The following is a 12,532-nucleotide window of genomic DNA, read 5'->3' as shown; positions in this document are numbered from 1 at the left end:
TGACATACAGAAGCTTTTCAGTTTCGTGAGGTCTCATTGTTAGTTTTAGTGCCTGCATTAACAGTGTTCTGTTCAGAAAGTCTTTTCCTGTGCCAGTGGGTTCAAGACTATTCCCTACCTATTCTTCTTTCAGTTTCAGTGTATATGGCTTTATGTTGATCCGTTAGCGCTGAGTTTTGTACCAGGTGATAAATTTAGATCTATTTGTCCTCTGCTCTGCCAATACCTTGCCAGGTTCAAGAGACACTGGACAGTTCCACACCACGAATCCTGGACAGGAGTGAAGTGACCAGCTCCCCCAGGATGTGACCAGCACCCAGCTCTCTCAGGCCCCCCAAGAAAGACTTCAACGCCCACAAGTAAGCAGAAAGCAGTCTTGAGAATCCGCTGTCTCAATTTCTTCAACCTGCTATGCCTAACTCCTCACCTTTTTATTATAAGATGGAAATGCTGTAATCTGCTGGCCTGGTCTGTCCCTGGGTACTCTGTCCCATTTGGGGAGATAAGCTCCACCCACTCCCAACCTCCATCCTTCCTGACAGAGGAGTCAAGCGGATCTCTCCCCTCCTCTCTAGCCCCCCTCTGTCCATCCCTCTTCTGAAGAAGTAACTACTGCCTTTCTTCCTTCTCCCCTTCCTCTTTCTTCTCTCTCCCCTCTTTCCTTTTTCTCTGTCCCCCTTTCTCTTTCTCCCCTTCTCACCTCCATAACCCCTTACTCTTATGCCGTTCTCAATACCACTAAATCAACTCCGTACTCAAGCTCTCTCTGCATGGAGTATCTGTCTGTCTGTCTCCCACCCACCAAGGGGACCCGCCACAGCCATGGGTCACCTGCCACTGCCTCCAAGGCCTCAGGGGACCTGCGCCACCCCTCGTGGGACTGGTATCTCACCTGCTCTTTATAAATAATTTCACTGTGACCTTCTGCCCTCAAGGTGGTGGACTTAAAGGCATGTGCCACTAGGTGAGGCTCCAGGTTTGAGCTCCCAGCACCAGCCCCCCAAATAATTTCCATGTAATTATGTCTACCTACAAGTTGTGATCAAAAGATTATTTATATTCAAAGTATCTAAAATTTGAATGTTTGTATAAAATTAAATCTCTTTTCACTTATTTACAAAAGTTCTCTTTGTTCGTACTGGAGAGACGGCTCAGATACTCAGAGCGTGTACTGCTTTTGCAGAGGACCTGAGTTTAGTTACCAGTGTCCTCCTCACAGGGCTTCTACCCACCAGCTCCAGGGTATTCAGCACCCTCCTCTGTAATCATCTGTAATCATGTGCACAAACTCATATATTCACATAATTGAAATAAAAATTCGCCGGGCGGTGGTGGTGCACGCCTTTAATCCCAGCATTTGGGAGGCAGAGGCAGGCGGATCTCTGTGAGTTTGAGACCAGCCTGGTCTACAAGAGCTAGTTCCAGGACAGGCTCCAAACCACAGAGAAACCCTGTCTCGAAAAAACCAAAATAAATAAAATAAAAAAAATAAAAATTCAAGTTCTCTTTCTCTTAAGAAGTCAAATACAGATGATAGTGATAAAAATTTAAATAAAGCCGGGCGGTGGTGGCGCACGCCTTTAATCCCAGCACTTGGGAGGCAGAGGCAGGCGGATCTCTGTGAGTTCGAGACCAGCCTGGTCTACAAGAGCTAGTTCCAGGACAGGCTCCAAAACCACAGAGAAACCCTGTCTCAAAAAAGCAAAAAAAAAAAAAAAAAAAAAAAATTTAAATAAAATTATTTAAGTAAACCTAAAGTTTTAGTACTTGGTAAATAATATCTTAGGAAATATATCACAGTGATAAATTATAATTTTGTTATTTAATGTTGAGCCATACGAATTGTTTAATATTGTTAAGTATTCTTTAGCTGCCGCGTGCCATTGCTGGGAATGCTATTCTATTGTCTGAGTACATCCGCAGCCATAAGCTGGACATACATAGGGAGGTTGGGAACTGGATGTTTGAGACTTGTCAGAAATAATTTCCCACTGTGAGAGAATCTGTTATGTTATGAAAGGAGGGGTGACTACTTCCCCAGTCCTTTCTTCTCACTAAGAGCTCTCATTGAGACCCTCCCTGCAGCCCGAAGCCATGTCCAGAAAAGCAGAAGCCTAGGGACATCCATCCTGTCTTCTATTGTGAGGACACAGGAGAAGAGCCCCTTCCAAGAAACATAAACACATACACTTTTATTTTTAAACTTTTATTTATGTATATGTGTGAGTAAGTGCATGTATGTGAGTGCACGTGCACACACACGTGTGTGTGAGAGAGAGACAGAGAGAGAGAGATGTGGGATGCCCTTCTGTATGCTGTAAATATGTTTTATTACCATTGGTTAATAAAGAATCTGATTTAGCCAATAGCCATGCAGAATAGAGCCATGTGGGGAATCCAAGCAGAAAGGAAGAAGCCAGAGTCAGGAACACGCCAGCAGTCACTGGGGAAGCATGATGTGAGGTAACAAGCCACAAGCCTCATGGTAAATATAGAATAATAAAAATGAATTAATTTAAATAGGAAGAGCTAGTTTAATAAGCCTGAGCTAATAGGACAAATGATTTGTAATTAATATTAAACCTCAGAGTGGTTATTCGGGAACTGGCAGGTGGCAGTTACATGTGTGCGTATTGTGTGAGTGTATTATTGTGGGGTATTCACCAGAGAAGACTGCTCAGACATAGGCTTACACCAGTAGAAAATCTGAATTAGCTGACTGGTGAGTACACTGGGTGTCCGGGCTCCCAGTGCAGAGCTAAGCCTTTCTTGGGGTGAGCTTTTAAGCACAAAAACCATGTTCTGGGTTGACATACTTCAATTAACAAGAACAGTTATCCAGAAGTGGAGCTACAGAAGCTAAAAAGCAAGGTTAGTACATTAGAGACTCTCCCAGAACTCTATGGACTTTGATGGATTAGGTCTTTGTCTTAGTTGGCAGGTGGTGGTGTCTATGTGTTGAGTTTTACAGTCTGAATGGTACTACCATCATGATACTTCCATCAGCTGTGCTAAAGTCTGGGGCCTGTTACATGTATGTGTGTGTGTGACATGTGTGTGTGTGTGTGTGAGTGTACATGTGTGTGTGTTTGTGAGCCAGTATTTGCAAGCGCTGAGGAGACAGAACACAGGCTGTCAGACTTGGCCTCAGACTCATTTTTTACCTACTCAAGTTTATCTCTTGTTGAAAAAAGAAATTAGTTAGCTGGGCACCGCGACACACACCGGTAATCCAGAAGAGAAGGCAGAGGGGGCGGGAGTTCAAGATCTCCCTCAGCTACACTGCAGGTTTACGGCCATCCTGGGCTTCATGAGACTATAACAAAGGAAAGGGAAAGAAATAGAAGGGAAGGGATGGGAGAAAAAGAGGAAGGAAGAGAAGGGAAAGGAGGGAAGTAGGAGAAAGAGGAAGGGAGGGGAGGGGAGAGAGGAGGAGGAATATCATTAGCAAAGTAAACTCACTGTTACTGTGAATCTGAACACCTAGATAGTCTTGTCACTCAAATTTACTTTTTAGACTATTTTAAAACTAGTTGACAGGGATCTATAACTTGAAAAAAGTGTTTTAAAATGGTAAAAATAATATAATAGTTCATATTTCAAAATATAATAACATTAGAAGCAATAGAAAAAAAGATATTAACAGTAGAGCCCAGTGGTATCAATTTTAATAGCTCGGATCCCTTATTATTGTGGGACTTTTCTAATATAAATAAAATGGATTGAAAATGGAAAAGCCAAAGAAAATCCTTTCCCAAGGTTTGGAATATTTTACTTAAAACAAAACCAATTAAACAAACAAACAAACCTCACTGACTCATATATAGCCCAGGCTGGCTTTGAATTCCTGATCCTCTTGCCTCCCCTTCCCAAGATCTGAGATTAAAATCATTTTCCACAACACCCACATAAATATTTTAATCTTAAGACAGTTATTTTTAGTTTTGAGTTTGTTGTTTCTATTTTTAAGAAAAAGATTTGGAAATACACAATAGCAAGAAGTGCCTGTTATACCTCTGGAGACCAGCAGGTGGCACTAAAGCACTTTTCACGGCCCTTGTGTGTGGTCAGTAGACTCCCCAAGAAGCCTTAATGAAAGCAGCTGCTTTCAAATTAGAAATGTATATACTGTTGTCTAAATATTGATTCATTAACCCTGCACGTGTTGTAAATTTTATTAAAACAGTGCTCAGATGCCATTGAGGGAACTACAAAACTTAAAAACGTTTAGCTGTTCTTAGCTAGTGAAAATCATTCAGTCATCTGCTTAAAAAACTCATTAAATTATAGGTGTGGGTAGCCCAAGTCCCTTTCTTTTCTTCTCTCTGCATCATGCTATGTTAACTTTTGTTGAATATGTGCAACTATAAATATTGTTTGTCGATTAATTGAATAAGACCAGAACTGACATAGATTTTAGAACTGTCATCTAAGAATAATAAATGGTTTATTATAAATATGTTTGGTATCTTTTAAAAATACAGACTGGGTGATGGTGGCCCACAACTTTAATCCCAGCACTCAGGAGGCAGAGGCAGGTGAATCTCTGAGTTCAAGGCCAGTTTGATCCTTAGAGTGAGTTCCAGGACAGCCAGGACTGTCTCACAGAAAAAACCCTATCTCAAACAAACAAACAAAAGAGTTAAATTCAGGGGCCAAGAGATGGCTTGGTGGATAAGAGTTTCTGCTGTGCTTACATCATGAGGACTTGAGTCTAAATTCCCAGGACCTATGTGAAAAAAGAAAGAAAGAAAAGCTGGGTGTGGCCTTGCGTGCCTGTAAGCGCAGAAGAGAGTCAGTGGAGGCAGGAGGATTTCTGGGGCTTGCTGGCTGCCAGCCTAGGTCCAGCTTCAATTGAGAGAACCTGTTTCAAGGGGATAAGGCAGAGTGACAGAACAGGACACCGATGTCCTCCTCTGGCCTACACGCATACTGACAGGTGTGAAAGACATCCATCTTATGAACATATCGCGTATACTAAACTAGGAAAATTTTTAATTGCTGGGTGGTGGTGGCACACCCCTTTAATCCCAGCACTCGGGAGAGAGAAGCAGGCAGATCTCTGAGTTTGAGTTTATAGAGTGAGTTCCAGGACAGTCAGGGCTACACAGAGAAATCCTGTCTTGAAAAACCAGAAGAAGAAAAAAAGGAAAAAAGAAAAAGTCGAAGTAATAAAATATAGAGAGTAATATTTATTAATTTATAATCATTTACTATTTAATAATATTATTCAAAGTAATATAACTTGTTCCTGACAAAGACATATTTAACACATAACCATAATGCGGTAAGGCATTACCACCCTTTAGGAAGCAATTTGGAAACATGTGTCTGGAACTTGACATATGTGCATTCCAACTAATGCACTAATTCTATTTTTGGAAGGCTTTAACAAGCCAACATTCCAGAGCCAGGGACAGACCATTAGCATCCTATTGTGTAGGATGGCAGATGTTTTAAATTATAGGGGCTAGATAGAGAGAGGTCTCAGTGGTTAAGAACACTGGCTGCCTTTTCCCAGAACCAGGGTTTGTTTCCCAGCACCCAGATGGCAGCTTGCAACCTTCTGTAACTCCACTTCCAGGGGATCTGACACCCTCTTCTGGCCTTTTTGGGCACCAGGCATATAAGTGATACATGAACATATATGCTCATATACGTACAATAAATAAAAATTTAAAAATATAGTTGTATATTATTAAATATACAGCTAATAGAAGTACAAAATCTTTACTTTCTTTTTCTTTTTTCTTTTTCTTTTTCTTTTTTTTTCTGAGACTGAGCCTCACAATGTAACCCTGACTGTCCTGGAACTCCCTATGTAGACCAGGCTGGCCTTGAACTCACAAAGACCCACCTGCTTCTGCCTCCCCAAGTGTTGAGATTAAAGGTGCTTGAAACCTTTAAGCAAAAGCAACCAAAGATATTTTTCTAATGTATCCGTGCATGTCAATTAACTTTTTGGATAATGTCATATTTTTGTCTTAAATCAACTTCTGAGGTTTTATTTATTTATTTATTTATTTGTGTTTTTTTGAGACAGGGCTTCTCTGTGTAGCTTTAGAACCTGACCTAGAACTTGCTCTGTAGACCACTCTGGCCTAGAACTCACAGAGATCTGCCTGCCTCTGCCTCCTGAGTGCTGGGATTAAAGGCGTGCGCCACCACCTGGATTTTCTGTTTTTAAGGTTTTAAAGCTTAATATGCATAGTTTTTGTCCCATAAATAACTCCATATAAATAACTTAGTGGAGACAATATGCCAGGACTTCCATAGTTCATGTTTTGGGTCACATTCTTGTAATGGCATTTCTTTAGATGGAGATCAGTTATACCCTCTAAAGAAGGGTTTTGGCGGTGGGGTCAGCTTTCTAGAGAAAAGGAGCCAGGGAGTGAATGCAGTCCTGTCTAAGACACTGGGGGTGGAAAACCACAGTAGCAGAGTGCCTGGCTAGAATGTGCGAAGCTATGGGTTTAGGTGTGTGTGTGGTTAAACATTGGGAAATTTTTAATTCAGCAACTCAGAGGAGCTTTCTAACAACAACAACCCAGTTATTGTACAGGCAAAAATTTTAAGCTTTTCTTTGTTTATTTATTTTGTACATATAGGTGTGTGTATATGTATATCACGTAAGGTATCTGATGGCCTCAGGCCAGAGGAGGGCATCAGATCCCCTGGTTTGGAGTTATAGTTGTGAACTACCATGTAGGGGCTGGGGATTGAACCTGGGTCCTCTGGAAGAGCAACCAGTGCTCTTAACTGCTAGCCACCTTTCTAGCCCCCTCTATTTTTAATTATGTGTATGCATGTGGTAGGTCTGTGCATGTTTACATGCATGTGAGTGCTGGTACCCAAGGCCAGAGACAGCAGACCCTGCACTCAGGGAGCTGGAGTTACAGACAATTACAAGCTGCTGCATGTTGGTGCTGGGACCAGAGGTTATGAGCAATGCCTGCTCATAACCTCTGAGCTGTCTTGCTAATAACTATTTTTTTGTAAATTGCCACTTAAGTGGGATGAGGTCGCACAAAGTTTTAATCCCAGCACTTGGGAGTCAGAGGCAGACAGATCTCTGAGTTCAAGGCCAGCATAGGCTATAAAATGAGATTCTGTCTCAAAAAAAGGTAAATCAATAAATCCATTTTAAAAGAAGAATTTAAAGATTTTACAGCAATGTAAAGATTTTTATGAATATTAAAAAGATGCCAGAAAAGAGACCATGAAACAAAAACTGTTGTGGAGTCTAAAACAAACCTCCACGAGCCACAGAGGTCGCTCTCTGTGCTGTACTTTAGGAGAAGGCTCCCAATCAATCAACAGGCCTGTAAATCTAGATGGAAGAGCAGAGGCTAATGCCAGCAGGGCCCATCAGTCAACATCACCTTCTGGTTGGTTTTCCATCATGATGTCATAATCTTTTCTTTTCCTTGGAGGCTAACTGGAAGTTTGACCAGCATTAGCAATGGGCCTGTATCTCCAAACCTTGGCCAGAAGACATGGCTTTGTGGGAACACCACTAACATTTGTCACCGAGTCCCTAATGACGGTGGATTTTTTTTCTTTCTTTATCTTTTTTGTTTGTTTTTTTGTTTTGTGAGACAGGGTTTCTCTGTAACTTTGGTGCCTGTTCTGAAACTAGCTCTTGTAGTTCTTGTAGCTCTTGTAGACCAGGCTGGCCTTGAACTCACAGAGATCCGCCCGCCTCTGCCTCCCGAGTGCTGGGATTAAAGACATGCACCACCACCACCCACCCCAGAAACCAATTCTTTTTTCTTTTTCTTTCTTTTTTTTTTCTTTCTTTTTTTCCGAGACATGGTTTCTCTGTGGTTTTGGAGCCTGTCCTGGAACTAGCTCTTGTAGACCAGGCTGGTCTCGAACTCACAGAGATCCGCCTGACTCTGCCTCCCAAGTGCTGGGATTAAAGGCGTGCGCCACCACCGCCCGGTCCTTTTCTTTTTCTTTTTGAGACAGAGCTTCATTTTGCCCAGGCTGTCTTCGAACTCACTGTGCAGCTGACACTGGTCTTGAACTCCTGACCTTCCTTGCTCTACCTCTTAAGTATTGGCATCACAAGCCAGGTATGGGCATTTGTTTACTTCTAATTTAACTCTTCCTGTACCTTATCCCCTTTCCTTGAATCGTCTTTTGTCTATGGACCCAGCGTCTCGGAGCTCTTGCATACGAGTGTGACTGCAGCCCACTCCTCCCACGGCCATGCTGTGCTTTTCCTCCGGCTGACTCCTGTCCTTTGCTCCTTTGTTTGTCTTGATGATGATTTTACTTCTTGGTACCGTTTAGTGATGGTATCTTTTTATGCATCCGAATCTGGCCTTAAACTCATGATTTACTAAACAACTAGGCTGTCCCTGAACTCATGATCCTCCTGCCTCAGCCACCCAAGTGCTAGGATTACAGGCATGTACCACCACTACCACCAAAGAGTGAGCTTTTATTGAGACATCGTTTACATATAAACATTCTGACAAGAATATCCAGATTGATATTTTGCAGTTTGCTGTTTTCAGCAGCTCCTATGTTATGCCCATCCGCTTCGTGTATTCGTAGGTGAACTGGGCCTCTGGATATCACTAGGTTGAATTAGTGTAGCCTAGCATCACGCTGTATGTAGGTCCATGACCCTTGGTGCATCTTTGACCTCTTTCTCATTTCTGCTGCCTTTCTCCCGCAATGTGAGCCGTTATTAACACGACATATACTTCCCCATCAAGACCTTTGCAGTTATTGTCCTCTCAGCTCTGTAGGCACTGCCCCATCCTGGTTAGCTTCAGCTGTCAACTTGACACAACCTAGAATTATCTGGGAAGGGAGCCTCAGTAGGAAAATCGCCTGTGGGCAATGTTTCTAGAGGGATTCTCTTGTTTGCTAATTGATAAAGGAGGGTCCAGTGCACTATGGGTAGCATTATTCTCTAGACAAGTGGTCCTGACCTGTACAAGGAAGTTAGTTGAGTCTGCCTGCTAACCAGAGAGCAGAATTCTCTATAGATCCTGCTGTACGGCAGCTGTGAAGTGAGTTCCTTGGTCGAAGACGATGTCCTTCAACAGGCTTGCCAGCAGGCTCCTACCTTGAGTTCACGCCTTGATATCCCTCAGTGATGGACTGTGACCTGGAAGGGGAAACCAGACAAACCCCGAGTTGCTTTTGACCAGATTGTTTAGCATAACAACAGAAGAGAAACTGGGCCAACCTCTCTGTAGGCCTTGGGGTACCCCCACCCCCTTTCCTGAAGATTTCACTGAAAGCTCAAAGCCATCAGCGCTACTATAGCGTTTCTTCTCCTTTCCTGTAGCACACATTGCTCAGCTTGCCGAATGTATTTATCTGGTTGTTTACCATGTGCCTCTCAATCTGACTGTCAGTGTCATGCGTGCAAAGATGGATGTCTGCCTTCTCCTTGCGTTACTTCTGCAGCATCTGGAACACTGACTGACATATATCAGGTACTCAATAATTATTCTTTGAATGTCTTATCAATTTGACAAAAGTGTTTCAGTTTTCAGTAGTACAATCCTCCACCCCCTGCCCAGATTGACAAGATGGTGCTAAATTGCAGGGTGACTCACAATTCCGCTTTAATGCTTCAGCCCTCTTTGGCTAGAAGTTCTTGATGCTAGGTAAGACAGAAAGAGCTAGAACACACAAGTGCTGTGGGAACTCCTTGTTAGTGTGGGACTATTTTATTATAAGTTTCAATTCACAGGAGGATCCAATGCCTAGTCAAAAATTCCAAAAGTTCCTTTAGAAGTCAATTGATCAGGTCTCCTAAAGTTAAGTCAGGATACCACTGGGCACAAAGAGGCAACTTAGAGAAGCCTGAGAAGACTGCAAGGTGCCAGAATCTGAAACTAGATCTGCCCCCTGGGAAAGGCTGGCCCTGCAAGGACAGGAACAGGTACTGCCAAGGGCATTTGGTGCATTTGAGGAGATGTCCTGAAGACAGGCACATCAGGGAGCCTTATAGAGGGCCCAGGGGACATGGCACAACTCTGTTGGGAGGTAGACATCAACAGCTCACAATCTAAGAGGGTTTCTATTTAGTAGATGAGATCATCAAAAACACCAAAAAAAAGGGGGGGGGGAGGGTGCGGAGGATTAGCACAGTTGGTGTAGTGCTTGCCTAGCATGCTTGAGATTCTGGGTTCAGTCCCTGCATAAACCAGCATAAACCAGCATAAACCAGCATGTCCCTACATAAACCAGCATGGTAGTGCCTGCCTAAAATCCAGCACTTGGGAGGTAAATGCAGGAGGAGCCATCTCTTAGGCTGCATAGCGAGTTTAAGGTAAGCTTGTGATACATGAGATTCTGTCTCAAAAAAAAAAAAAACCGAAACGACAAGAACAAAAGTAGATGAGAGTGAGCTACAGGATATGGAAAATCGTTTGTAATTCATATGCCTAACAAATGACTCATAATGAGGATATTTTTTTTAAATATTTATTTATTTATTTATTATGTATACAATATTCTGTCTGTGTGTATGCCTGCTGGCCAGAAGAGGGCACCAGACCTCATTACAGATGGTTGTGAGCCACCATGTGGTTGCCAGGAATTGAACTCAGGACCTTTGGAAGAACAGGCAATGCTCTTAACCTCTGAGCCATCTCTCCAGCCCCATAATGAGAATATTTAAGAAATTGTTCCAAATTATATACATATATTCATATGCGTATATGTGCATTTTGTGTGTATACATATATGTATGTATGCAGGGGGATACAGTAAAGAAACTACTGAAATGGCCACTCCATTATGGCAGAGGGTTATTTGTGGGTAAGAGAGAGAATAACTCGATGTTTCTGGAAGAGTCCAGAGCAGAGAGAATAAAAAAACCAGACTGGACATGGCCAAGGCCAGGAAGGTGGAAAAGTCATGTACGTTATAAGGAGGATGAGTAGCTAGTGGGAGGGAAGTTTGTGAGTGTGTGAGAGATGCCAGGATGCTAGCATGGATTTGAAATGTATAATCCATACTTGTGAATAGAGACTGTAGGAGCCTGGAGGCTAGCATGGACTTTGATATGCTGATAGGCACCACAGGTATATGAGCCAGATTCTTCTTCTGTCAGAGGCAAGGGAAATGACTCCTTTTGTCAGATAGAAAACAGGTTCTTGAGGAATGTTGGCTTTTCTTTAACCACAAGAAATCCTTCTATAGTCCATCCTGAGCACATTTCTAGATATATGCATTTCCTGAGATCTCTCTCTCTCTCTCTCTCTTCAACTCTACACACACACACACACACACACACACACACACACACTGGTAGGAAAATGAGCAAGATACCCCAACAGTCCTTAAAGCAGCAACAATGATGTTCTCCACATTAGGTGTAGCCCATCAATCAAAGCTACAGTGTGATTTCATTACACACAATGAACACGGCTGACATAAGAGAGATCCAGGAATGAAACTCTGCTTGTCTAGTATGCTTGAAACCCCAGGTTTCATCCCCATGGGGGGAAGAGAGAGAAGAAAGGAGAGAGGGAAAGAGAAAAGAGAGAGATAAAGGATGTAAGGGGAGACAGACAGACAGACAGATAGACAGACAGGCAGCATATAGGAGTTGGGCATGGTGGCTCATACCTCTTATTGCAGTAATTAGGAGGTAGATGCAGGCAGAGATTAAACTGTGAATCTCAGGTCAGTCTGGTCTACATAGAGCTTTTCAGGTCAGCCAGGATGACATGGTAAGGCCATGTCTCAAAACAAAAAACAAAAACCCAAAAACAAAAAACAAAAACAACTCCCCCAAAACAAAAAACAAAACAAAACCTAATATACTACTGGTGCAAATGCAAATTGGCACAAATACTTTGTTATTATTTTACAATTACTCAAACTCTCAAGTGTACTGTTCAAAACAGAAATACAGATGTATATGACCAAAAGGCATGCCTAAGAAGACCCATAACAGAACCATAACATCTTGACCCAGAGCCCAGCCATACGTCCAGCAGAAGAATGGGCAGATGTCCCGGGAATCCTGCTCAGCAGTGCAACAACACTCCACTGCTCTGCCTGTAACTGAGCTCTCACAGCAACAGGAGTCAGATACAGAAGGGTGCACATGGCGTAATTGTTCACATATGATAAAATCAAAGACTTCTATTAGCATATGCCCTGGCATATACTAGTAGAATACTTTAAAAAATTATTTAAAGAGAAAGAAGACAGAGCCAGCCTTAGGCAACACTTGCTATGTAGCAAGACTCAGATGCCAGACAGAAGGCCCAGGAATGAAAAGTAGCCTCAGGCAAAGGTGAATGGGGAGAGTTACAGAGTCAGCCAGGAAGAATAGACGCTCAGGAGAACAGAGCAGAGCTACACAGATGGCTTTAGCACGGACAACCAGCTCAGGCCGAAAGCTGCCATCTGCTGCTGCCCCTGTCCCCCAATGCACATCTGGATCTTGTAAGACTTTAAGACTATTCTGAAGCCATTTCTGACAATTCTGAATCCTCTCAGCCTCTGTACCATAGTGCTTCCCCTCCTCCCCTGGGAACCAAGG

This window comes from Chionomys nivalis, chromosome 13 (genome assembly GCF_950005125.1).
Source record: "Chionomys nivalis chromosome 13, mChiNiv1.1, whole genome shotgun sequence".
NCBI classification, from domain to species: domain Eukaryota; kingdom Metazoa; phylum Chordata; class Mammalia; order Rodentia; family Cricetidae; genus Chionomys; species Chionomys nivalis.
The sequence above is the reverse complement of the archived record's forward strand: the minus strand, read 5'-3'. Positions refer to the sequence as shown.